Source organism: Bufo bufo, chromosome 9, assembly GCF_905171765.1.
Source record: "Bufo bufo chromosome 9, aBufBuf1.1, whole genome shotgun sequence".
NCBI classification, from domain to species: Eukaryota; Metazoa; Chordata; class Amphibia; order Anura; family Bufonidae; genus Bufo; species Bufo bufo.
The window spans coordinates 127,715,041-127,741,861 of NC_053397.1; the positions used below are offsets into that span (position 1 = coordinate 127,715,041).

General features: G+C 45.8%; 1 long non-coding RNA gene across 1 annotated transcript; it reads right to left on the bottom strand.

Moving 5' to 3' along the window:
* Positions 1-4,853: 4,853 nt before the first annotated feature.
* LOC120979614 lies at positions 4,854-16,790 on the bottom strand. Its single transcript, XR_005774333.1, has 3 exons — positions 16,779-16,790; positions 14,090-14,091; positions 4,854-5,065 (listed from the first exon to the last, which is right to left on the bottom strand). It is a non-coding gene; the product is annotated as an uncharacterized LOC120979614 (long non-coding RNA).
* Positions 16,791-26,821: the final 10,031 nt, after the last annotated feature.

Sequence of the window (26,821 nt, forward strand, 5' to 3'; positions counted from 1 at the left end):
GCAGCACATGCTAGGCTGAGTAGATGATGTACAGTTAGAGAGCCATGTTTTCTTCCTAAAATGGCTGCAAGACATGCTGTATTCCAGGTCACCCTGCTGCAATATCTTTGTAAATGATTTTCTCTTGTTCATTTTTCTGTATGCTTTGTTATATCCTGTAACATGTATGTGGGAATGTAATATAATGACTGCCTGTTATGATATAGGTGGGCTGGTGACCTGGCTGTATACCACATAGTGGCAGTGTTTCCCTGTTGTATTACAGGCTCCAGCCAAGTGCACTCCACCTCAATAAAGCTTTAAACCACAGAAGACCTGAGTGTCGTCCCTTAGAGTCCACTTAGAGTTTATGCCTGGAGGAGTTGGTGACCGAGTGAGTGTGAAAGCTGGAGGTGTCGCAGATGGTGCAAGGAAAAGAGGGTTACATTTGGTGCCGTGACTCGGATGTCATCATTCTGCTCAAAGTGACCAGTGAAGATACCTAAAGTCACCAGTGTGCGAGTTCTGAGGTGATTGTGCCACGGCGGAGCTGCTAGGCAGCAGATTGACCTTATTAGCGGTTTATATCCTCTCAGGAATAGAAGATGAGTGGACGAGCCAGAGCCCGCGGAAGAGCACGTGCCAGGGGGCAGCCCAGCCAAGGACAGCCTGGACAGGAGCAAGAGGCTCAAGAACCTAGACGCATTGAAAGACCCCAGCAGCCACCAGCCGAGCCTTTGCTTGTGGGAAGAGGGTGCCAGAGAGGCCCGCCAGTAGTGGAGAGACCTCCGACTGATTTTCTGCAGCTTTCAGCTGGATTTCAGGACATATCCCTCGGAGAACGGGGAGGCCGCAGGCGTGACTTCCATGACCTTGGAGTGAACACCCGGCAGACCATTGAATAGAAATGTGAGACCTGTTTTTTTTTTGCACTGTGTGACAGGTTAAGGTTTAATCTCAGAATCAGACTTCTATCTGCACGGTAGCGTGTGTCTTAGGTTTTTCTAATGGACACTATCAGTACCTTCAATGTAAGATATCCTTTTTGGGATCGATTTCAAGTAGGCCTCCAATACCAGAAACTAGTTATTTTGAGAATGGCAAATTTGGGAATAGTTTTTCAACCCAGAAAAAAAAGTGTGCTTTTACGGTCACTACAAATAACTTGAGCAGCTAAAACAGTACAGATTTGCTTGAATAGAAATGTGAGACCTGTTTTTTTTTTTGCACTGTGTGACAGGTTAAGGTTTAATCTCAGAATCAGACTTTTATCTGCACGGTAGCGTGTGTCTTAGGTTTTTCTGAATGACACTATCAATACCTTCAATGTAAGATATCCTTTTTGGGATAGATTTCAAGTAGGCCTCAAATACCAGAAACTAGTTATTTGAAGAATGGCAAATTTGGGATTAGTTTTTCAACCCAGAAAAAAAAAGGGCTTTTACGGTCGCTACAAATAACTTGACCAGCTAAAACAGTACAGATTTGCTTGAATAGAAATGTGAGACCTGTTTTTTTTTGCACTGTGTGACAGGTTAAGGTTTAATCTCAGAATCAGACTTCTATCTGCACGGTAGCGTGTGTCTTAGGTTTTTCTGAATGACACTATCAATACCTTCAATGTAAGATATCCTTTTTGAGATAGATTTCAAGTAGGCCTCAAATACCAGAAACTAGTTATTTGGAGAATGGCAAATTTGGGAATAGTTTTTCAACCCAGAAAAAAAAAAGGGCTTTTACGGTCGCTACAAATAACTTGACCAGCTAAAACAGTACAGATTTGCTTGAATAGAAATGTGAGACCTGTTTTTTTTTGCACTGTGTGACAGGTTAAGGTTTAATCTCAGAATCAGACTTCTATCTGCACGGTAGCGTGTGTCTTAGGTTTTTCTGAATGACACTATCAGTACCTTCAATGTAAGATATCCTTTTTGGGATAGATTTCAAGTAGGCCTCAAATACCAGAAACTAGTTATTTGGAGAATGGCAAATTTGGGAATAGTTTTTCAACCCAGAAAAAAAAGTGTGCTTTTACGGTCACTACAAATAACTTGACCAGCTAAAACAGTACAGATTTGGTTGAATAGAAATGTCAGGTCTATTTTTTAGGCGCTGGGTGACAGGCTCAACTTGCCCCTGATGTAGTATATGGCCAAAAAATAACCACACTGTTGATGGTTGAATGCACTTGGGTGACACAGGCTCAGCCTGCGGCTGATGTAGTATATGGCCAAAAAATAACCAGACTGTTGATGGTTAAATGCACTTCGGTGACACAGGCTCAGCCTGCAGCTGATGTAGGATATAGCACAAAATAACCACACTATTGATGGTTAAATACACTTGGTGATAGCTTGTGCTGGCGCACCACAAGTCACAAAATGGCCGCCGATCACCCCAGAAAAAAAGTGATCTAAAACTTCTCTGGGCAACCTCAAAAAAGTGAGCAAGTCAATACTAGCACTTCAATGATCCACAGCTGCAGATCGATCACAGAATGAAGTCTTTTGGAGGAGTTAATCACTGCCTAATCTCGCCCTAACATCGCAGCTGCAACCTCTCCCTATGCTTGAATCAGCAGAGTGACGTGCAGCGCAACATGACCCAAGCTTATATAGAGGCTGGGTCACATGCTGCACTGGCCAATCACAGCCATGCCAATAGTAGGCAAGGCTGTGATGGCCTCTTGGGGCAAGTAGTATGACGCTTGTTGATTGGCTGCTTTGCAGCCTTTCAAAAAGCGCCAAGAAAGCGCCGAACACCGAAACCGAACACAGACTTTTACGAAAATGTTCGGGTTCGGGTCCGTGTCACGGACACCCCAAAATTCGGTACGAACCCGAACTATACAGTTTGGGTTCGCTCATCCCTACTCGCAGGGAATGATGGTGGCGTCCTGGAGATCTGATAGTTCTGAAGTTGGCTGCTTCCTTGGTCATCCAGCTGAGGTAAGGGACTCAGGCTAGGAAGGTTGATCTTGGGCCTCAGCAGAGGCTTGGATCCCTGGTTGCGGTCCCTGTTTCTGGGAGCTCCTATTCACACAGCCTACCCCAACAGGGGGTGGCTGGTACACTGCCTAAAACTTTCTATCCTCCTCCTGAAGTAGGATGTGGGAACATTCCACTCCTCCTCAGATAGGGGAAGCTAGCCTGGAATGGTCTGTTCCAGCTAGGTCTAACTCTAACCATGGTTTGCCTTCATATTGCTGCCACCTGCTGGTGTACATGGAAATTACAGCAAATATATAAAATACAGACATAGACATGGCAATGCACATTGAGATTACATCAGATGGAAATACATTAACAATTGACATTATTGTAGACAGGTGACAGAGTTTTAGTAACATACTCTGGGATGTTACATACCCGCTTACTTTAAGTGAAGCCGTCCTCGGCGTATGCTTAGGAGGGTGAAGGAATCAGCTCTGGGTACCCAATTAATACAAAGTGCTGCATGACTTACATAGAAATGACATACAAAGACAAAACATTTAACGGTTTCCTCGATGTTCCTGCCCGCTAGCATAAGGTGTCCAACACACAGTGTCCTTATCTTGGTATAACCAGGTAACCTAAATACTGCACAAAGCATGCATCGCTGACTGACTTTGTATGTTCTGGCCATGAACATCAAAGAGAGCATGGGGGTGGCTTTACTCCGTAATCCCACCATTATGTAATGCAAAGCCCGCAAATAGAAGGGTGGCTTTATCCTGTATTCCCTTCCCTGCATCATAGTCTGAAGAAATTTGGCTTATAGCACGATCACTATGATGTCTAAGAGGAAGCTAAATATATATGGCTCTAAGGTTTGAGGCGCCTTACCTTAGGCAAATGCTCAGAAGGGGAGGTATGTATCGTCTCCATGTCTTCTGGCAAGTCACAGGAGAAGGGCAGTACGTTCCCATGGATCTCCTGGAAATGAGACACCTAAGGATGGGAACAATCCGGAACATTTAACAAGCGTGAAGGAGCAGCCTAGGGCTTCTAACGATTCCCGAAGCAGCAGGGATACCTGTGTAACTAGACCTGTCAGGACTTACCATTTGGTCCTACCCTGGGTACCTATGGGTATACATCACCGGGTGTAGGCCATTGGTGTACAACGTCCGTATGTTGACAATCAGTATAAGGGGGGAGAGAACAAGAGCTGTGAAAAGGCAGACTTAAGTAAGTTGCTACATTTTTGTTAAGTGCAATGGTTAAGTGCAATCATTAGAAACACAATGGGCAGGATACTTTAACGTTGCATAACGGTTGTAAACTGGTTACAATGACATAAATTATTAAATAGCATGACAATTAAGTACAAGCTTTTATGTTGCAAACATTTTATAAAATAGTGCAAATTTTATAAGTGTAAGGATAGGCTCAACAATAACTTGAGTATTCCTGGAAGTGCTTGTAGTTGCAGAATCCTCTGGAAACTGATAAAAAGTCCTTTGCAATCCACAGGGCAAAAGGTTATTGTAATCCAAAGGGTTAAAAGTGTTATAAAACAGCAGCAACAGGCTATCAAGTAACCTGAGAAAGGGGATAAAACGGTTAACTTGGACATAAGGGGTTAAGAGCTGATGGGGGGAGTCCTTACTGACATGACCATCTGGATGAGGACAAAACTGGAAACCTGATACAAAACGGTTAAAAGCACACAACAATGCCAACAGGTCCTCACCCGTCAGGTATTCAGTCCATGGTGTGGCTCCCAAACAATGTCACTTGTTGGTCTTTATGATAGGGACACCTTACAAGTAGGTATCCAGCTCCTCATCACTACTAGAGCTGCTGAAGTGCATCAGAGGTAACTCCTGCCTCTGCTGGTAGCTTAGGGTAGTGTTGGTGGTGGTGCGCCAGCGCCCTCTACTGGTGACAGTAGGGATTGGCTGCACAGCCAACCTGGAGAATGTGGCCGTTGCTTGCTGCAGACCGGGATCCACAGCCGGTGCAGGAAAGGGCAGAACTTCTGGCTGCATTGGTGCAGGGAGTGCTGGAACAGATTGTGCAGACTGCTTCCAGGGGAGCATATAAGGAGGCATAAAGCACGGCTGCACCTTGGGGTTGAACGTAAGGACGCTATTGTTGATCTGTCCTACCCTCAGGGTTGGTGGAGGTGATAGGTCAGGAATGAGAGGTGCAGGGGCTGGTTGCGCCTTTTCTTTGAAAACCAGTCGGCCGTCTGGGGTCTCTTGCAGGCATCTGGTCCTAGCTGCAGAGCCTGGATCCTCCTGCCAGGTCTCTGGGGTGATGGCAGGGGAGAGCTGTTTCTGGAGTAGAGTGACTCCTGCAGCAAACAGTCCTTGCATTGACCGCATGGGGGTGTACTCGACTTGATCCCCAATATACAAGTTATGCCTCTCTTGAGGCAAGTAGTGGCGTTTCACCGACCTGCGGCCTACGAATACCTCAGTGCCTGAGTGGTTATCCTGGAGGAATCCCACACCGCGTTCCACAGAAAACCAAAGTACAGTTCCTGTACGCCGGGTCAGGACAGGGTCTCCGGACTGGGGGCAATCAAGGACCTCCTTCACCCACTCTTCTACAGCCGACTTGTATTCCGAGGCCGTCTAACAAAGGCGGTTATCTCGTGGGGTACCTCTGGGTTGAGGCTACTGAGCTGGCTGTAGCTGGGCGGTGGAGTGGAATCTCATGCCGCCTCCACCGCACCAGGAGGTGGCTGTGGCTTGGTAGGCCTGAGATTGATGACCGGTGATGGGGTCTCTGGACGTAGCGGAGGGAAGGACACGGACCGGGCCTGGGCCTCGGGGAGCGGGGTAGCTCCTACCTGCTGTTGCGGCCGGGCGGCCGGTTCCGGTGCCTTCTGCTGGTCCTCTCCGGATTCAGGCGCCATCTGGATCGCAGGCTTCTTCTTAGCTAGTGAGGTGATGTCAACGGCGTCCTCCGCGGGAGCAGGCACGACGTCCACATCCATTTGTATAGGTGCGTCGCCTTCCGCTGGTGCACTTAACAGAGCGGAGGGATCCACGGCCTCCTGGAACTCTATCATCAGGTCCGGAACACCGATCGCAGGAGCTGGAACTTCAGCGGTCGTTCCCTCTCTGGCATCTCCGGTGTACCAGGCAGGGTAGGTACTGTAGATGTTTGGTGCACAGAGGATTTCACTGCCTCCGGTCTGGCATCAAAAGTGGATGGGCTGCGTCTCTGCGTAAGTTGGGAGACTCGGATCTCCAAGGGCTGATCGGGGTAAACATCTTCTCCATCGATGGCCATCTGGTTCCACTTTGGACGCGGGTATGCCATTCTTGCTGCTCCTCTGCATACACTGATTGCTAGTACTAAAGGAGGGCCGCAGAGGGTGGAGCTTTTATCACTTCGGGCCAGGTCAGTGACACGTCCATGGAGGGCGTTCTCTATTTTTCCCGCGCCTGAAGGGGCGTATTCGACATCTTCACGCCTTTCTTGAGGGGGTGTCACTATATTTTCCCGCTTCTGGGGGGCGTAGACAGCATTTTCGCGCTCCTGGGAGGGCGTTTCTTGGTTTCTTTGTTCTTTGGCATGAAGATGCAGCGCCATCTTGAAACGAATATGGCGAATCTCCACAATATCGAATTAACTCTTCAAGTGCTGCAGCGCACATGCAGCGCTTTCTTGGCACAGCAACACAAGTAAGAGTCACTTTTTAGCGATCTTGGTACAAGCGGTAGCGCTTGCAATACTGTGAAACATGCGGTTTTTAAGTCAGTTTTTGCGCACAATTTAGATGCGGTTCTGTTGTTAGGGATGGACACACAATACAATCCTATCCTGTTCGTGACGCCACTTGATGCAATGAGCAGGACACTGGGTCAGTTGGGGCTGCTATGCAGTGGGGCAGATTTATAGGTGAATAAGTTCGTGACGCCAGTTGCAGCTTCCGCAGGTACTATAGAAGGGCCCTTTAAGATGGTATGAGCACACGTACTAGGTAAGGAATGCCAGAGGGGGATAATGTCTTTGTATTGTGTCAACGGTGTCTCCCACCTGTAGTACGGCTGGACTCCTGTATCCTGGCTCACATGCAACAAAATTAAGTGCTGTAAATAGGAGTAACTGAGGAATGATGGGATTCCACACAGAAAAGAGGGTCCAACTTGTCTTTACTTGATGTTATAATATATATATATGCAGCTCTTGATCCATATAATGTTACAGCTTTAGTCTAGGATCCCAGCAGGTGTTGGCAATATGTGGCAGGAATTATATATATATATATATATATATATATATTCTGCATCTAGTACATACGCCTTTAAGAATCTGGCAGGTATCTATCTTCTGCTCTGTCTGAGGTCTGCTTGATATGGGCCTGACTAACTGTGGAGGTACTTATCTTCTCCTTGTATTTTGGAATCTGTTACTTACAGGACTGCTCGCAGGGAATGATGGTGGCGTCCTGGAGATCTGATAGTTCTGAAGTTGGCTGCTTCCTTGGTCATCCAGCTGAGGTAAGGGACTCAGGCTAGGATGGTTGATCTTGGGCCTCATCAGAGGCTTGGATCCATGGTTGGGGTCCCTGTTTCTGGGAGCTCCTATTCACACAGCCTACCCCAACAGGGGGTGGCTGGTACACTGCCTAGGACTTTCTATCCTCCTCCTGAAGTAGGATGTGGGAACATTCCACTCCTCCTCAGATAGGGGAAGCTAGCCTGGAATTGTCTGTTCCAGCTAGGTCTAACTCTAACCATGGTTTGCCTTCATATTGCTGCCACCTGCTGGTGTACATGGAAATTACAGCAAATATATAAAATACAGACATAGACATGGCAATGCACATTGAGATTACATCAGATGGAAATACATTAACAATTGACATTATTGTAGACAGGTGACAGAGTTTTAGTAACCTACTCTGGGATGTTACATACCCGCTTACTTTAAGTGAAGCCGTCCTCGGCGTATGCTTAGGAGGGTGAAGGAATCAGCTCTGGGTACCCAACTAATACAAAGTGCTGCATGACTTACATAGAAATGACATACAAAGGCAAAACATTTAACGGTTTCCTCGAGGTTCCTGCCCGCTACCATAAGGTGTCCAACACACAGTTTCCTTATCTTGGTATAACCAGGTAACCTAAATACTGCACAAAGCATGCATCGCTGACTGACTTTGTATGTTCTGGAGCAGAAGTGGAGAAAAGAAAAAGGAAGGAGGTTATCAAAAAGCTACCAGGGACTGTGCTTTGTCCCTGAAGAGAAGGATAAAGAAGGGGCGCCACCAGGACCGTACGATAAAGGGATTGAGAAAATAAAAAAAAGAAAACAGTATGATGGAAAGGCAGCTCTGGTGTGGGATGAAACCAAACACCACAGAGAAGTCAAGATGAATCAGTGAAGGGTAGGGAACAGGGGGTAGTCACCCACCCCGAGTGTTAACCGGTCACTGTGAAAAAATATATATACGGTTGAGCGCCAAACTCCCAAAAGACAGAATAGAAGTAGGTGTTGGTGTTAGAAAGTCGTTGACGGTAGCAAAGATCACCAAACTCAGGTGCTATAGGCTGATAGGTAGAGCACAGTCGAGGGTAGGTAATATGAATAGGATGATGCTTGTAGTATTAGTAGGTCAAATCATGCAGCAATACAACTGAATAAAAAAAAAAAAAAGAGATGCATAAAATGAAGTAAATGTTTCAAGAAGGTTAAAAATATTAGAACTATGGAAACAATAATAAAGATAAAATCATTGGTAAGAATCCACTCACTTCACAGGGGGGTCGCCACTAGGATAAACTCAAAACACCTGTGGCAAGTCACCCCCCTAAGCCGGGATCGCGTATAAGTTGTTAGAGGTTGACGTCTACAACCCGGGTGTACAGCCTGGTTGGTAAAGCAGCAGACAAATCCAAAGGTACATAATCGATCCTCTTTAATGATAAAATGTATGGCTCAACGCGTTTCAGGGGTCATAATACCCCCTTCATCAGGAGCAGGATATAGAATAGACATAATGTATGGGCTTTAAATACATGTGGATGTGCCATTTTGGCGCCAAAAAATAGTGGGTGGAGTTACAAGGAATGACATCATCATTATGGGAATCAGAATAAAGGTTATTTTTTATCATAAAATACAGGTACGTTGGTGGGGCTTGTAATAGGTAAAAGGCTGAACACCTATATATAAAAAAACTGTATGCAAAACTGTCCTCAGATCGTTATTCTCTCTGTATTATAAAATCGCATGACCGGAAGTCAGGTGGGTGGAACGCAACGTGCGTTCCACCAGACCATATCCGGGTTAGAGTAAGCCGCAACCGGAAGTGAGCCGCCACCGGAAGTTGCTATAGTAGAAGTGGGTGGAACGCAATATGCGTTCCACCTAGTGCATATCCGGAACAAGGAGACCGGAAGTGCGCCTGTGGAACGCACAGGAGTCCAACCATGTTACAAATGCTACAAATGCCTACTGGACATACAAGAAATAAGTGCACAAACATCAATAAACAAATAGTCATGGAAATACATCTGGCAAATCAGTCAATGGCATTAGAATTTTTTTTTCAATGGCATTAAAAAAAATATATATTTTTTTTAAAAGGACAAGTAGTATAACAATAAAAGGATCAGTAAAATAAAATAAGGAAATGTACGCACCTCGATTTTCCCTATATATAGCTACAGGGATTATGTCACTGATAGTAATAATATTAGTAATAATATAAAAAAAAAAAATTGGGTATCGACGTTAAAATCGGGGGGCATAAAAGACATACATAGAGACTGGTTTATATTGATGTCTGTGGGGAATATATATACGCTTCTGTTGAACAGTACGGGTATGATGTCTCCAGAAATACCTTTTTTGCCCCAACTGGAATATGATAGTGGGTGATGAATAAATACTAATAATAAAAGCATAAAAATATAGTGATCATATCACAATAATATAAAGAAAAATTGTATATTAATGTATAGATGAATGGATCTGTATATTTATATTTATTTATTTAAATATTTTCCATTGAAAGATTAGGTATATGGTGGTGTAATATCTGTAAATGAATCAAGATCTATGTAGGGATCTAGTAATTTAATAGTTGGTGTTTAGCTTAAAAATCCAGAACATTTCTTTTCTGCACAGTGTTTGGAATGATCGAGGAACCCATTCGAGTGGCGTGACTGACAGAGATGTGGGGTCACCTTCGTGATGAGAAGCATATTGTCGGGATACACTGTGTGTGCAAATTTTGCGTCTTATGTTAGAACGATGCTCATTCATACGTTCCTTCAGGGATTGAGTAGTGCGGCCAACATACAGAAGGTTACAAGGACATTGTAGTAGGTAGACCACATTTGTAGTGCTGCAATTCATAGGATGGTGTATGGTAATTGGTTTCATAGGGTGAGGTAAAATAACCCGTTCGCCGCAACAGTTTATGATGTCACAGCACATACATCTTTTTATTCCGCATTTGTGTGAGCCTGTTTTCTGTAGGCTCTTGTTAGGACCCGATTTGGGACATCGTGGGTTAATCTCAAGTTTGGGACACGAGGGGGCTAAAATGTTTTTCAAGGTCTGGGCACGTTTAAAAATTAAATTAGAAGTTTTTGGGATAGTCTTGCCTATAATGGGGTCCTTTAATAGAATATTCCAGTGTTTATTTATTAGTTTTCTGATATCCATGTGTCTGGAGTTGTAACGTGTAACAAAATTAAAATTGGATTGAATATTATCTGTAACTGAAGTTTTATTTTTCTTTTGGCCACTGAGACTATCTTTTTGGGATATTCCTAAGGCTCTCTTTTCTGAATCTTTTACAAGTTTGCTCGGGTAACCTTTATCGTGGAAGCGTTTTTTCAAGATAGAAAGTTGTTCCCTACAGACCATGTCATTTGAGCAGTTCCTGCAAATTCTGCGCATCTGACTATATGGTATATTATTTAACCATTTCTTGTGATGGCAACTCTTAAAGTCTAAATAACTGTTCGTGTCCACTTTCTTAAAGTGTGTTCTTGTGGTTATTTTGTTATTGGAGATTGAAAGATCTAGATCTAGGAAAGTTGCTTCTGTAGGGTGTGTCTCGAGCGTGAATCTAATGTTCCCACCGTTAGTATTAATGTGATTGATAAGACCTGTTAGGACATCGGGGTTCCCTTCCCACATTAAGATGATGTCGTCAATGTACCTCTTATAAAATTTTATGTTGGGATGGGTGATAAAGCCATGTAGTTCCTCGAATGCTCCCATGAACAGATTGGCATAAGCAGGGGCAAACTTAGTCCCCATTGACGTTCCTTTGCATTATCCTGGAACATAAAATAGTTATGAAGGAGGATAAAGTTAATGGAGATTATAATGAAGGTTCGTTGTGTGTCAGGTAATTGAGGGTCTTGACAGATGGTTTTGTCTACAGCAAGGATGCCGAGAGAGTCAATGATATTACTATAGAGGGAGGTGACATCTAGTGTCACCCAATGGTAGGTGTCTCTCCATTCAAAAGTCTCCAAGGCACTAATGAGATGGGAAGTGTCACGTAGATACGAGGGTAATTGCAGGACGTATTTCTGTAAAATACTGTCCACCTAGTCGGACAGGTTAGAGGTTAGTGATCCAATACCAGAGATAATAGGTCTTCCCGGGGGGTTCGTTAGTGACTTATGTATTTTAGGTAGAAAGTAAAAACGTGCTAGGGACGAATGTGGTGTTTTGAGGAAAGTTCTTTCTTTTTTACTAATAATGCCTGACTTAAAACCATCGTCAACTAAGGATATCAGTTTTTTCTTATAGTTATTCGTAGGGTCAGATGGTAAGATTTGATAGTATTCTTTGTCGGAGAGAAATCGTAGTGATTCCGCTAGATAGTAGGAAGAGTCCATGACAACGATTCCCCCCCTTTATCGGCACTTTTAATGACCATATCTCTATTATTGGTGAGGGTTTTTAGAGCTCTAGAGTGGTCTAGGCTCAGATTACTTTTCCCAGGTAGGCTGGGTAGGGTTGAGAAGTGGTCTTTGAAATCTGACAGTACTATATTAAAAAAGCTCTCTATGTGGGGGCCTTTGCTTTGGAGGGGGTAAAAGCCTGATTTAATTCTGACATTTGACAGGATCGGTGTTGGTTGTAGGGGAGCGGTCGTGTCCTTTAAGGAGTCGTGTATTAGGTACGTATCTAACATATTTAGCTCTTTTTCACCCAAATCAGGTAAGTTGGTGGAGCAATCTTTTGACATGTTGGTGTCTGTACTAGTATTCTCTGGTTGGAGGGCGGGTAAAGGGGATGGGTAGGGTGACGGACCAGACGCTGTTGTCTGGTCTCTGAGTTAAATTTTTTATGGTGAAATGTCGGTGGAGGGTGAGTTTTCTAGCAAACTGGTTTAGGTCTACAAACAGTTCGAATAGGTCCGGTTGGTTTGTGGGGCAAAAAGAGAGACCTTTACTGAGCAGTTCAATTTCTTTTTTCTCTAAGGTATATTTGGAAAGATTGAAAATTCCCATTTTTCTTTCTAGTTCAATGGTATTTTGAATGGTTTCTGCAGATGATGTATTAGTTAGGTTGGTTGTTTCTGTTTTAGTTTTTTGTATTTTTTGTTTAGTGGAGCGTTGTTTTCCACTTCCCCTACATCCTCTAAATCTATATTTGATCTTTTCTTTTTTATACTGGACAATGGGGTGTAGAAGTGGGTTATTTTTAAGGACTGCGATGTGGTTGGTGTACTTAGCTGGGGGGAATCGGCTGGACGTAGGAGGGGACTTAGTGCTAGGAAACTGGTGAGTACTTGTCTTGATGGAGGGGCTGGTGGTCCTCTGTGCGGGGTAGGGAAAACCTGCTCTAAAAAAGAGTTCTCTGCCAAGTTGGTGGGTAGAGCAAGGAAATCATCTGGACTGGGTGGGGAAACTGGGTATGTTGAGATATTGGATAGGTTGATTGAAGTGGGGCCGGGTTGAGAAGTCGATGGTGGCGAGGTGATACTCGGGAGTATATCACATTCTTTCAGAAAGAGTAGGTTGGTGGAACTGGTATTTGGAACTTCCACTAGTGATGGTGATGTAGTTTTATTAGCGGGCTGTTCGTGGGCAACTGGTTGTTGTTTAGGGGGAATCTCGCAAGACGACTTGGGGGACAAGGGTTTGTTTACTTGTGGCTAGGGGTGTTTTTGGATTGACAAAGTCTGAGGGTGCGGTGTGTCTAAGTCCCTCATCTCCATTTCTAGAGCTGTTAGTCATATTATTTAGATTTTTGGTTTCAGGATAATCATTGATGATTCTGCGTGGGTTAAACTTAGAACGGCTATCTGTCATTTTTGGTTTGATAGTGCTTACGTTGGAATGGGCTATCGGGCGAGAATTAATCTTACTATTGTATACCCCGCACAGAGGACCACCGGCCCCTCCATCAAGACAAGTACTCACCAGTTTCCTAGCACTAAGTCCCCTCCTACGTCCAGCCGATTCCCCCCAGCTAAGTACACCAACCACATCGCAGTCCCTAAAAATAACCCACTTCTACACCCCATTGTCCAGTATAAAAAAGAAAAGATCAAATATAGATTTAGAGGATGTAGGGGAAGTGGAAAACAACGCTCCACTAAACAAAAAATACAAAAAACTAAAACAGAAACAATCAACCTAACTAATACATCATCTGCAGAAACCATTCAAAATACCATTGAACTAGAAAGAAAAATGGGAATTTTCAATCTTTCCAAATATACCTTAGAGAAAAAAGAAATTGAACTGCTCAGTAAAGGTCTCTCTTTTTGCCCCACAAACCAACCGGACCTATTCGAACTGTTTGTAGACCTAAACCAGTTTGCTAGAAAACTCACCCTCCACCGACATTTCACCATAAAAAATTTAACTCAGAGACCAGACAACAGCGTCTCGTCCGTCACCCTACCCATCCCTTTACCCGCCCTCCAACCAGAGAATACTAGTACAGACACCAACATGTCAAAAGATTGCTCCACCAACTTACCTGATTTGGGTGAAAAAGAGCTAAATATGTTAGATACGTACCTAATACACGACCCCTTAAAGGACACGACCGCTCCCCTACAACCAACACCGATCCTGTCAAATGTCAGAATTAAATCAGGCCTTTACCCCCTCCAAAGCAAAGGCCCCCACATAGAGAGCTTTTTTAATATAGTACTGTCAGATTTCAAAGACTACTTCTCAACCCTACCCAGCCTACCTGGGAAAAGTAATCTGAGCCTAGACCACTCTAGAGCTCTAAAAACCCTCACCAATAATAGAGATATGGTCATTAAAAGTGCCGATAAAGGGGGGGGAATCGTTGTCATGGACTCGTCCTACTATCTAGCGGAATCACTACGATTTCTCTCCGACAAAGAATACTATCAAATCTTACCATCTGACCCTACGAATAACTATAAGAAAAAACTGATATCCTTAGATGACGATGGTTTTAAGTCAGGCATTATTAGTAAAAAAGAAAGAACTTTCCTCAAAACACCACATTCGTCCCTAGCACGTTTTTACTTTCTACCTAAAATACATAAGTCACTAACGAACCCCCCGGGAAGACCTATTATCTCTGGTATTGGATCACTAACCTCTAACCTGTCCGACTAGGTGGACAGTATTTTACAGAAATACGTCCTGCAATTACCCTCGTATCTACGTGACACTTCCCATCTCATTAGTGCCTTGGAGACTTTTGAATGGAGAGACACCTACCATTGGGTGACACTAGATGTCACCTCCCTCTATAGTAATATCATTCACTCTCTCGGCATCCTTGCTGTAGACAAAACCCTCTGTCAAGACCCTCAATTACCTGACACACAACGAACCTTCATTATAGACTCCATTAACTTTATCCTCCATCATAACTATTTTATGTTCCAGGACACAATATATCAACAATGCAAAGGAACAGCCATGGGGACTAAGTTTGCCCCTGCCTATGCCAATCTGTTCATGGGGGCATTCGAGGAACTACATGGCTTTATCACCCATCCCAACATAAAATTTTATAAGAGGTACATTGACGACATCATCTTAATCTGGGAAGGGAACCCCGATGTCCTAACAGGTCTTATCAATCACATTAATACTAACGGTGGGAACATTAGCTTCACACTCGAGACACACCCTAAAGAAGCAACTTTCCTAGAGTAGATGCATATAGCTGTCATATAGCTAAGATATTTATAGCCGTGATATAGCTTAGATACTAGGGTTGAGCGAACCCAAACTGTAAAGTTCGGGTTCGTAACGAACTTTTGGATTTTTGGACCACGGACCCGAACCCTAATATTTCAGTAAAAGTTCGGGTTCGGGGTTCGGTGTTTGGCGATTTCTTGGTGCTTTTTGAAAGGCTGCAGAGCAGCCAATCAACAAGCGTTTAACTCTGTGCCCTTAGAAGCTATCACAGCCATGCCTACTAATGGCATGACTGTAATTGGCCAGTGCAGCATGTGACCCAGCCTCTATTTAAGCTGGAGTCACGTAGCGCTACACGTCACTCTGCTGTTACTAGTGTAGGGAGAGGATGCTGCTGCTGTGAGGGAGAGAATAGGAAAGAAATTTTTTTTTGTAAATTCTTTATTTTAATTTTTCAATTTTCAATAGAACAAAGCATGACAAGCAATGAGACTGATGTTGAATACATCTCAGCATCACAGCATAGGTAAATTAAATGACCTCAAATCATGACAAGCAACGAGACAGATGTTGAATAAATCTCAGTACCACAGCATAGGTAAAATAAATGCCAATCAACGGGTCGTAGAATTCTAGATCCCTACTCGGGAGAAACCACAAACGACTGTGGAACAGTATTATGCAAATTAAATACAAACATAATGTAGACACGAAGAGGGGGAAACAGGGAAGGGAAGAGGGAGAAAGGGGAGGAGGGGTAAAGGAAAGGGGGGACAGCATTCGCAAACCTTACTTTCACTCAGGTACCAATAGCGCCTTACATTCAGCCGATTCATAAAAGATCAACCAGTGACTCCACGTTTTAGAGAATCTTTTCTCCGTGTGTCTCAGAGAAGAAGTGAGATCCTCCATTCTCATAATCTCCTGGACTCTACTGATCCACATTGATATGGAGGGAGCAGAAGACTGCCTCCATAGGCACGGGATGCAAGCTCTCGCCGCGTTCACCAAATGTCTTACCACAGATTTGTTGTAGGATGACAGAGGAATCTCGCACTGATGGAGCAGGAAAAATGCCGGCGTCTTCGGGAGGGTGTATGTAGTAAACTTCGATGTGATCCCCCACACAGAATCCCAGAATGCAGAGAGAAGGGGACAAGACCAAAATACATGTAATAATGTACCCCTCTCAGAGCCACAACGCCAGCACATGGGCGAGGTAGATGGAAAGATGGAGTTGAGTCTAGTTGGGACCCTGTACCAACGTGACATGAGTTTGAAACCCGTCTTCTGAACATTGCTGGCCATAGATGATTTGTGAATACATGTGTATAATCTCAACCGTTGTTCTGAAGAAAGAGTTATTGCTAAATCAGTTTCCCATTGGGAGATAAAATAAGGGGCAGGTTGGTCCGGGGGGGATGTTAGCAAACTATATGTATGGGAAAGGGTACGTCTAGTCACTCCAGACTGCTCACAGAGGGCCTCAAAATCTGTCTTAGCACGAATGTATGTAGTCGCAGGAGGAAGTGTAGACAGGAAGTGTGTGAGTTGTCTAGACTGCCAGGGGTTGAGGGTAGGCAGTCCCACAGTCTCTGAGATCTGTTGTGGGGTGAGCCATTGATCCGAGGTAATCAGATGGTGGGCCCTGAATTTGTTGCAGTTCACTAGCTCTTTGAAAGGACCTCGCTCTAACCCTGGGGGGAATTGAGGGTTCCCCAAAATAGGGAACATGGGAGAGGGGGATGGAGAGATACCTGGGCGATTCTGAATGCAGGCTAAGGCTTTCAAGGAGGGGCCAATTGTTGGGTGTAGGCGAGCCTCCAATGGGACCTGGGTGGACAACCAAGGAATGGCTGACAATGGAGCAGACAGGAAGGACTGCTCAACTGAGACCCATTGTTTATATGCCTGGTGTCGACACCAATCAACTATCCTAAGAAGATGCGATGCCCTATGGTATGAAAGGAAATCAGGGAGCCCAAGACCACCCTCCAGCTTGGGACGAAAAAGTATTGACCTGGCTATTCTGGACGGTTTGCCTGCCCATATAAAATGGGTCAGCATTTTCAAGAGAGTGTGGAAGAAGAGTCTGGGGATGTGAATCGGTAGGGCTTGGAAGAAAAATAGAATCTTTGGCAGTATATTCATTTTAAAAATAGATATCCTTCCAAACCAAGAGAACGTACCAATATGCCACCTGTCCAAGTCTGCTTTTATGGTTCGAAGAAGGGGTGGATAGTTGACCTGGTAGAGCTCCGCGAGTGTGGGGGTCCGTAGAATCCCCAGGTATTTCAAGGATGATCGAGCCCACTTAAATGGAAAGTTCTCTGAAATAGATTGAACCAAGGAGGGGGGAAGGGTTATGTTTAGGGCCTCCGATTTTTGATAATTAATTTTAAAGTTCGAGAGGTTAGCATATATTTTAAGCACCTGAAGAAGGTTTGGGAGGGTAACTCTGGGATTGGTAAGAAAGAATAGAAGATCATCAGCGTAAGCTGCAACCTTGTGCGAAGTCTCATGAATCCGTAGCCCTGAAATATCGGGGTTCCCCCTTATGTGACATAGAAGCGGCTCTAGACAAATCACGAATATTAGAGGGGATAGGGGGCAGCCCTGCCTCGTACCATTACGGATGGACAGGGGCATGGAAAACTGACCATTCACCTTGACATCCGCCGAGGGGTTGGAGTAGAGGTTAGTAATTCGAGCCATCATTTTGTCCCCCATACTCACACAGTGTAGGGTCTCGAACATAAATTCCCAATTGACCCTATCGAACGCCTTCTCGGCGTCGGTAGATAGGAATAAAGTTGGAATCTTGGAAGTAACGGCACGGTAGATCATGTTAATTGCTCTCGTGGTACTGTCACGGGCTTCCCTTAGAGGTAAAAAAAACTGTTTGGTCTAAGTGGATTAATTTCTGTAAATGAGGTAGCAGGCGAGTGGCTAGTATTTTGGAAAACAATTTTAGATCCACATTGATCAGGGAAATGGGACGGTAGCTCTGGCAACTTAAGGGGTCCTTCCCTTCCTTGGGGACTATTGTGATATGCGCCCTTAGGGTGTCATTTGGAAGCGTGCGGGCCCCATCCAATGAGTTAAAGGCAGCTATAAAATGAGCAGGCAAAATGTCCTTAAACTGTTTATAGTAGGAAAGCGTAAGTCCGTCCGGACCCGGGGCCTTCCCTGTCTGGGAGTCCTTAATAGCTGCCTGTAACTCAGACAATGATATGGGTGACTCCAAGTCAGAAACCGTTTCTGGGGGCATAGATGGCAAGCCCGGAGATTCAAGATACGTTCTCACTGAGGGTCTGGATTCAGGGCTAACGGATTGACGAGAGTCGTCAAGATTGTACAGGGTATGGTAGTAGGATCTAAATGCTTCTGCTATTTCCTTCGGGAGAGAGGTCTTTCTACCGGAGGGGAGAGATACCTGGGGGACAAAGGAGCGCAGCCTTGTCTTTTGTAACGCCCGTGCAAGGGTTCTGCCTGGTTTGTTACCATGTTCATAGAAATGTCTACGGCACTTAATTAAGGTCGCTTTGGCTTTTGAAAGGCATAAAGAGCGAATCTGGTCCCTCAGCTGGGTAAGTTCTGCTCCCAGCTGCAAGTCCAGTGTCTCCTTGTGCTGCTGTTCAATCGCGTGTATGCGCGCCAGGAGAGTAGATATCTTTGCTGCCCTTTCCTTCTTCAAACGAGACCCTAGTTTAATAAAGGTGCCTCTGATATAACATTTATGGGCCTCCCATATGGTAAGAGGGTCGCTCTCGGGAGTTACATTAGTCGCAAAATACTCAGTCAGGTCTCTCTGGACTTCCGAAGTGACCTGGAGATCCTGGAGAAGCGAATCATTTAACTGCCAATGCCAGGCTCTGGATTGGTGGGCTGGGAGGGAAAGGGAAATGGAGACCAGGGCATGGTCTGAGAATGTAATAGGGTCAATCTCTGCTTTAGAGAGGAGGTCTAGTCTAGCATGGTTCAGGAAGAAATAGTCCAGTCTGGAGTAGGAGTTGTGGGGATGTGAAAAGAATGTGTAGTCCCGTGATGTTGAATGAAGGATATGCCAGGTATCAGCAAGTTGGTGGGAAAATAAGAGTTCCTTAAGTCTGGAAATGGCGGAGAGAGGGAAGGAAACCTGGCCCTTGGAGGAGTCCAAGCGAGGATTCAGGACAATGTTAAAATCACCACCGAGAATTAGTAGACCCTCCGTGAAATCCTCCAAGGCCCTGAGGGTTCTAGACAAAAATCCCACCTGACCATTGTTGGGGGCATAAACAGATGCTAATGTAACTTTAGAACCCGCTAATTTACCCTTTACAAATAGGTACCTGCCTGCTCCATCAGTGCGAGAGTCAATCGGGTCCCATGAGATATCGTTGGAGATGAGAATGGAAACACCTTTCGTCTTGGTATCAGGATCAGTGCTATGGTAGACATGTGGAAAGCGCCTGTCCGAGAGCTTCGGAGTGGAAGACGAACGAAAATTAGTTTCCTGGATGAACGCCACATGCGCGCGTTTCTTCCAGAGGAGACGCAGAAGGGACGATCTCTTCTCAGGCAAGTTCAACCCCTGTACATTAAGGGAGACCAACAAAACATCAGACATGGTGCAGTACTGCGAGACAGAGACCAGAGACAAGCAGAACTTCTCAGTAAGAGCAAGGAATGCTGACAGCAGGGATAAGGGAGAGGAGAGGGAGGGGGGGTAGGAACACCGGGACGGAAAGAAGGAGGAAATCTAGCCCTCAGCCGAGGGGCAAAAACCTATCAAGGTAGAAATAACTGTGGGTAACCTGTCTGTTAGAATTCACAGAGGCAAGAACTCACAGTGCCCTAATGGGGGGAGAGGAACAGCTGGCGTCTACAAAGGAAAAAGAACACATGTCACACGGAGAGCTATCCGTGACCAGAAAAGAAAGCCAGGACAGAATAGCATATCAAAGACCCCTTCCCCTGAGGTTATGGTACTTTAGCTGGGTGGAGTAGAGGAAGGTAGTGATAAGAGCAGAGACACATAAGATAAAGGGATGGGAGTCATCCCAAGGATAGGACGAGAACACAGAGGAGAAGGTGCGGAGATTATCTCTAGACCACATAAGTCCATGAAGAATGAAGGGACGCCAAGAACAGCTCAACTGGGCCACTCTTAATAATGCAGACAGACAGTCTCATCAGTTGAGGATACCCCGGTGGATCAGCGAGAAGGTGGAGGAAGGCGCCGTGGAGGCTGGTATTGTGGTCCGGAAAGGCGGCCGCGGAGAGAGTTGGAACGGCCAGGAGACAACCGTCTCGGGGATGTGGAGGATGCTCTTTGCGGAAAGTCCAGTTCCTGATGCAAACCTTGCAAGGACGGAGGCAGTGTCCAGTCAGGAACCGTGAAGGGGCGGACATCAAGGAACCTGAACAGTTCCGGAAGGTCAGCCAGAGAACGAACCTGCATGGATTGGCCGTTAGGGTATCTGACAATAATATGGAATGGGTGTCCCCAGCGATAGGATGCTCCTGCGTCCTTGATTGCCTCCAACAGGGGCCTGACCATTCTTCTCATCGATAAGGTCAGACGGGATACATCAGGCAGAATGGAGATTGGTATATCCTCAAAGAAAATCTCCTTCTTTTCCCAGGCCTTGCGCAGGATACGCTCTTTGACTGTATAAAAATGGACCCGGCATATGACGTCACGCGGTCTGTCTACATCACGGTTTCTGGGTCCTGCAGTCCTATGGACTCTGTCCAGTTCAATTTTGGTCTGAGGAGAATTGTCCAAGACTGAATTAAAGATGCTGACCACGACGGAATGCAATTGGTCATTAGGAACAGACTCCGGGATGTTGCGAAGTTTAAGATTATTCCGGCGACCTCTATTTTCCACGTCGTCGAGGTGTAGAGAGAAATCTTGCATTTGAAGAGTATGTGCAGATAGTGACTCCGAGTGGGAATGAACCACGGAAGTGGTAACTGCATAGCGGTGCTCTAGCGAGGATAAGCGGTCATCCAGATGATGGACGTCATCCCGGACAGCTTGCAGGGCCTGGGCCTGCTTGTTTTCAATATGGGCCAACGGTGCCTCCAGGTCTGATTTAGTGGGTAGTGCTCTTATCATTTCCCAGAGTTCTGCCAGCGTGCGATCAATGGAGGGTGGGGGTAAGGGGGACCCCAGTGGCTCCTCCGGTTGCTGTGTCTGCGTGGAGAAGATGGCCGGCACGTTTTGGCTAAGGGACTGGGTAGCTGGGACCGGGCCCATGCGGCCTGGAGTGGGGATAGCGGCCATCAAGGGCGGCGTCTTATCCACCGCAGGGCTCTCCTTGGAGATAGTGACAGGGGACACCAAGTGGGTAGGGGCCCTGTCCATGGGATGCCTAGATTCGGCAGTGTGTCGGTTTACCTCATAGGGAGAAGCGGCAGCGGTACGCAGGCCCTTCGATTCAGTAGGCCCTGAACTGGCCTGGTTGGCGGTACTTGCGGGATCTGGCTGGGATGATGCAGCGTGGCGCCATGGAGAACTCGGGCAGGCGACCTGGCTACTCACTGCAGTAACCGCACGGTAGGTACTTTCAACCCCCAGGTGACAATCTTGTGGCCGGGCAGTCTCCAATGCTGGCGCCGGTGAGAACGGCGGTGCTGCTGGGCACAGTGACGAAGGAGCGGCGGCCATTGTGGGCGAATCACAACCTCCCTGCTGGCTGGAACGGAGGAAGCGGCCGATGGATTGCTCAGGGGGGACCGCAGGCTGATTCCTCGATCGTCTCCCTCTAGTCATGGCCAGGAAAGGCGAGTAGGGGAGCAGTCTTTGCTTGTTCTCCTGAATCTAGTCACGGAGCTCTCTTCACACACGTCCTCACGCCGCCATGCCGAAGCCACGCCCCCAATCTAGGAAAGAAATTTTAATCAGAACAGCAATTGATCTCAGCGATCTACATAGATTTAGTTGTGTGGGTGCAGTGCACAATCTTTTTACCCTGCCCTGAGCCCAGTGACAGAGAAAAATAACTTTTATCCGTCTGTTAGTTAGGTGGGCAGCGGTGGCCATTTTATGCAATCTCAGTGCACAAGCACTGCATATGTGCTTTTGTGACATTGAAATCCAAGCTTGAAATACTGATAATAATCTGGGTTTAAAAAAACACCAATTTTTGGCAATATCCAACATCTGGTGCATTTGCAGCATTAGTCAGTGTGCAAATTAAGCTCAAAATACAGCTATAATTTTCTGGGTTTTAAAAAACACCCTTTTTGGGCAAAATACACAATTTTACAATTCAAAAAACAACCATTTTGGTTGCAAAATACTTAATATTGCAGCTTGTGCTGCATCTGTGATTGTTAAAAACAAGCTTCAGATACTTCAATAATTTTCTGGCTTTTAAAAAACACTCATTTTTGGCAATAACCTCCATCCTGGGCCGCTGCCGCATTAGTCCGTGTGCAATTTAAGCTAGAAATACAGTTTTATTTTTCTGGGTTCTAAAAAACACCCTTTTTGGGCTAAATACTCAATTTTACAGCCCTTGCTGCATCTGTACGCGTGAAATTCAAGAGTTATATACTGCTGTCATATTCTGTTAGTAAAAAAAACACCCATTTTGGGCAAAGTACTTAATATTGCAGTCTTTGCTGCATCTGTTATTGTTAAAACAAGCTTTAAATGTTTCAATAATTTTTTTTTTTTTTTTAAAACACCCATTTTTTGCAATACCCTCCATCTGGGGCTTCTTCCGCATTAGTCAGTGTGCAAATGAAGCTAGAAACACAGTTTTAATTTTCTGGGTTTTAAAAAAGCACCCTTTTTGGGCAAAATACACAATTTTACTGCCCTTGCTGCATCTGTGCGTGTGAAATTAAAGCGTTATATACTGCTGTCATATTCTGTTATTCAAAAAACACAAATTTTGGGCAAAATACTCAATATTACAGCCTTTGTTGCATCTGTGATTGTTAAAAACAAGCTTAAAATACTTCAATAATTTTCTGGCTTTAAAAAAACACCCATTTTTGGCAATACCCTACATCTAGTACCTCTGCCGCGATACTGAGTGTGCAATTGAAGATAGAAATACAGCTATAATTTTCTGGGTTTTAAAAAACCCCCATTTAGGGCAAAATACTTAATTTGCGGCCTTGTCTGCATCTGTCAGTGTGAGATACACGCTTTAGAAACTGCTGTGCTATTTTGGTATTAAATAAACACCTATTTTGGGCAAAATACTTAATTTGCGGCCTTGTCTGCATCTGTACGTGTGATATACAACCTGTGCTATTCTGGAATTAAAAAGACACCTATTTTGGACAAGATCCTACATTTGAGAAATATAAGGAAAGCGTCAAATAAGGACATGGCCCCGGTCGTGGTGCTGCTGGTGGAGCTCCTGTTGCAGGGAGAGGACGTGGTCGTTCTGTGCCAGCTACACGCACAAGTGAAACACCTTCCTCAGGTGCAAGTAGGCGACAGAGCCTTCAGTGGTATTTGGTCGGGCCTAATACGGCTCTACGAATGGTGAGGCCAGAACAAGTACAAGCAATAGTAGATTGGGTTGCTGACAGTGCCTCCAGTTCCTTCACATTGTCTCCCACCCAGTCTCATGCTGAAAGATCAGAGTTGGCACCTGCAGCCGATGTCCATCAGTCTATCACCTCACCCCATTGTAAATCAGAAAAGCAGTCTGAGCCCCAAGTCATGCAGCAGTCTCTTCTGCTTTTTGATGACTCTGTTAGCAGGGTTTCCCAGGGCCATCCACCTAGCCGTGCCCCAGAAGTGGAAGAGATTGAGTGCACCGATGCCCAACCACTTATGTTTCAAGATGAGTACATGGGAGGACCATTGCAGCATGTCTCAGATGATGACGAAGCACAGGTGCCAACTGCTGTGGCTTTCGAAAGTGTGCAGACCGACAAGGAGGGCAGGGGTGAAGACTGGGTGGAAGATGATGTAGAGAACGATGAGGTCCTCGACCCCACATGGAATCAAGGTCATGTGAGTGACCTGTGTAGTTCGGAGGAAGAGGCGGTGGTCGCACAGAGCCACCAGCACAGCAGAAGAGGGAGCAGGGTGCAAAAGCGGAGCGGCCGTCCCCTAGACAGTACGCCTGCTACTGCCCACCGCAGCAAGGGACCGAGCACACCAAAGCCAGCTCCAAGGAGTTCCCTGGCGTGGCAGTTCTTCAGACAATGTGCTGACGACAAGACATGAGTGGTTTGCACGCTGTGCAATCAGAGCCTGAAGCGAGGCACAACCTGCATGACCAGGCATCTAAGTGCAAAGCACGAGCTGCAGTGGATTAGACTCCTCAAAAACCAGGAAAGGTCTATGGCTCCTCCTGCTTCCTCTTCTGCTGCAGTTTCGGCCTCTTCATCCACCTTTGGAGTGACAGTGACACCTGCCATCATCTGGGTCACCAAGCATCTTCACAATGTCCCACGGAAGCGTTCAGCTCTCCATCTCCCAAACACTGGAGTGGAAGAAAATGTACCCCCCTACCCACCCGCGATCCCTGGCCCTGAATGCCAGCATTTCAAAATGACTGGCCTTTGAAATGCTGTCATTCCGTCTGGTGGAGACGGAGAGTTTTAAAAGCCTTATGGTGGTGGCTGTCCCACAGTACGTCTTGCCCAGCTGCCACTACTTTTACAGGCGTGCCATTCCTTCCCTGCACAACCAAGTAAGGGACAAAATCAGGTGTGCACTGCGCAACGCCACCTGTGGCAAGGTGCACCTCACTACGGATACGTGGACCAGTAAGCACGGTAAGAGACGTTATATCTCCATAACAGCACACTGGGTAAATGCAGTGGCAGATAGCAGTTTGCCGCATGTCCTTCCACCAAAGAGGATTGCAGGGCACTTCAGTTTGCCTCCTGTTGCTTCCTCCTCCTACTCTGCTTCCTCATCCTCTGCCGCCTCCTCATCCGGTCAGCGTAACACCTTCACCACCAACTTCAGCAAAAGCAGGCAGTTTTAAAACTTATCTGTTTGGGGGACAAACTCTACTCCTGCTCACCACCTCATATGTGACGTGCCCACAAGTTGGAACTCCACCTTGCACATGCTGGCCAGACTGTGCGAGCAGCAGCAGGCGATAGTGGAGTTTCAGCTGCAGCACGCACGGGTGAGTCGCTCGGCGGAACAGCACCACTTCACCACCAATGACTGGGCCTCCATGCGAGACTTGTGTTCCTTGTTGCGCTGTTTCGAGTACTCCACCAACATGGCCAGTGCCGATAACGCCGCTCTCAGCGTTTCTATCCCACTTCTATGCCTCCTTGAAAAAACGCTGCTGGCGATGATGGAAGAGGATGTGGCACAGGAGGAGGAGGAAGAGGGATCATTTTATAGGGTTTTCGGCCAGTCATTCACAAGTGGCTCCGAGGGTGGGTTCCTGCACCCACAAATGCGAGGTACACAATTGTCCAGCTAGGGCACAGTTCTGGAGGATGACGAGGTGGAGGATGAGGAGGAGGAGATGGAGGAGGAGGAAACGTTTTCACAGCAGGGTGGCACCCAGACCAGCTCATGGCCATCACTGGTGCATGACTGGGGGGATACAGAGGACACAGACAATACACCTTCCACAGAGGACAGCTTGTCATTTCCTCTGGGCCGCCTGGCACACATGAGTGATTACATGCTGCAGTGTCTCCGCAATGACCGCCGAGTTGCCCACATTCTAACTTGTGCTGATTACTGGGTGGCCACGCTGCTGGATCCCCGTTACAAAGACAACGAACCTTCCTTAATTCCGTCACTGAAGCGTGATCGTAAGATGCGCGAGTACAAGCGCACACTGGTAGTCGCACTGCTGATGGCATTCCCACCTGACAGCGGGGTCACAGTGCAAGCACAAGGCGAAGGCAGAGGAGGAGGAAGAGGTTGCCAACGCAGCTGGGGCACTGCCAGCACCTCAGAAGGCAGGGTTAGCATGGCCAAAATGTGGAAAAGCGTTGTCAGCACGCCACAACAACCAGCACCACCAGCTGATATGGAACGTCTTAGCAGGAGGCAGCATTTCACCAACATGGTGGAGCAGTAGGTGTGCACACGCCTACACGTACTGAATGACGGGTCTGCCCCCTTCAACTTCTGGGTCTCCAAATTGGGCACATGGTCTGAGCTTGCCCTTTACGCCTTGGAGGTGCTGGCCTGCCCTGCAGCCAGTGTATTATCTGAATGTGTGTTTAGCACAACCAATGTGGACAAGCTCACGTGCATTAAAATGAACCAGGCATGGATCCCACAGGACTTGTCCGTACCTTGTGCAGAATAGACATGTAAACCGGCCTTAACCAGCCATTTTTATACTACAGCGCAATTGCTCATTCTTGTATTTTGGATATTTCACACTCTTTTGGTGTGTACCCTAAAAAAAAAAAAAAAATTTAAACCAAAAACCAGTGTTGGCTACCTCGTCCACCTACACCGCTACGTACACCGTCTCCTAAAACTCCTACTCCATATGGACCTCCACCTCATTAATTAATTATTTTTTTTATACGTATTTTATTTTTTGTCATTTCGCTAATTTGTCTGTTACATTTTCGGGTGAAATTCACCAATTTTTGGATGTGATATACCACTGGTATACCTAGTAGACAGGTAAAAAAATTCACTAATTTGTCTGTTACATTTTAGGGTGAAATTCAGTAATTTTTGGGTGTGATATACCACTGCTATACCTAGTAGACAGGTAAAAAAATTTCACTATTTTGTCTGTTACATTTCTGGGTGAAATTCACCAATTGTTGGGTGGGATATACCACTGATATACCTAGTAGACATGT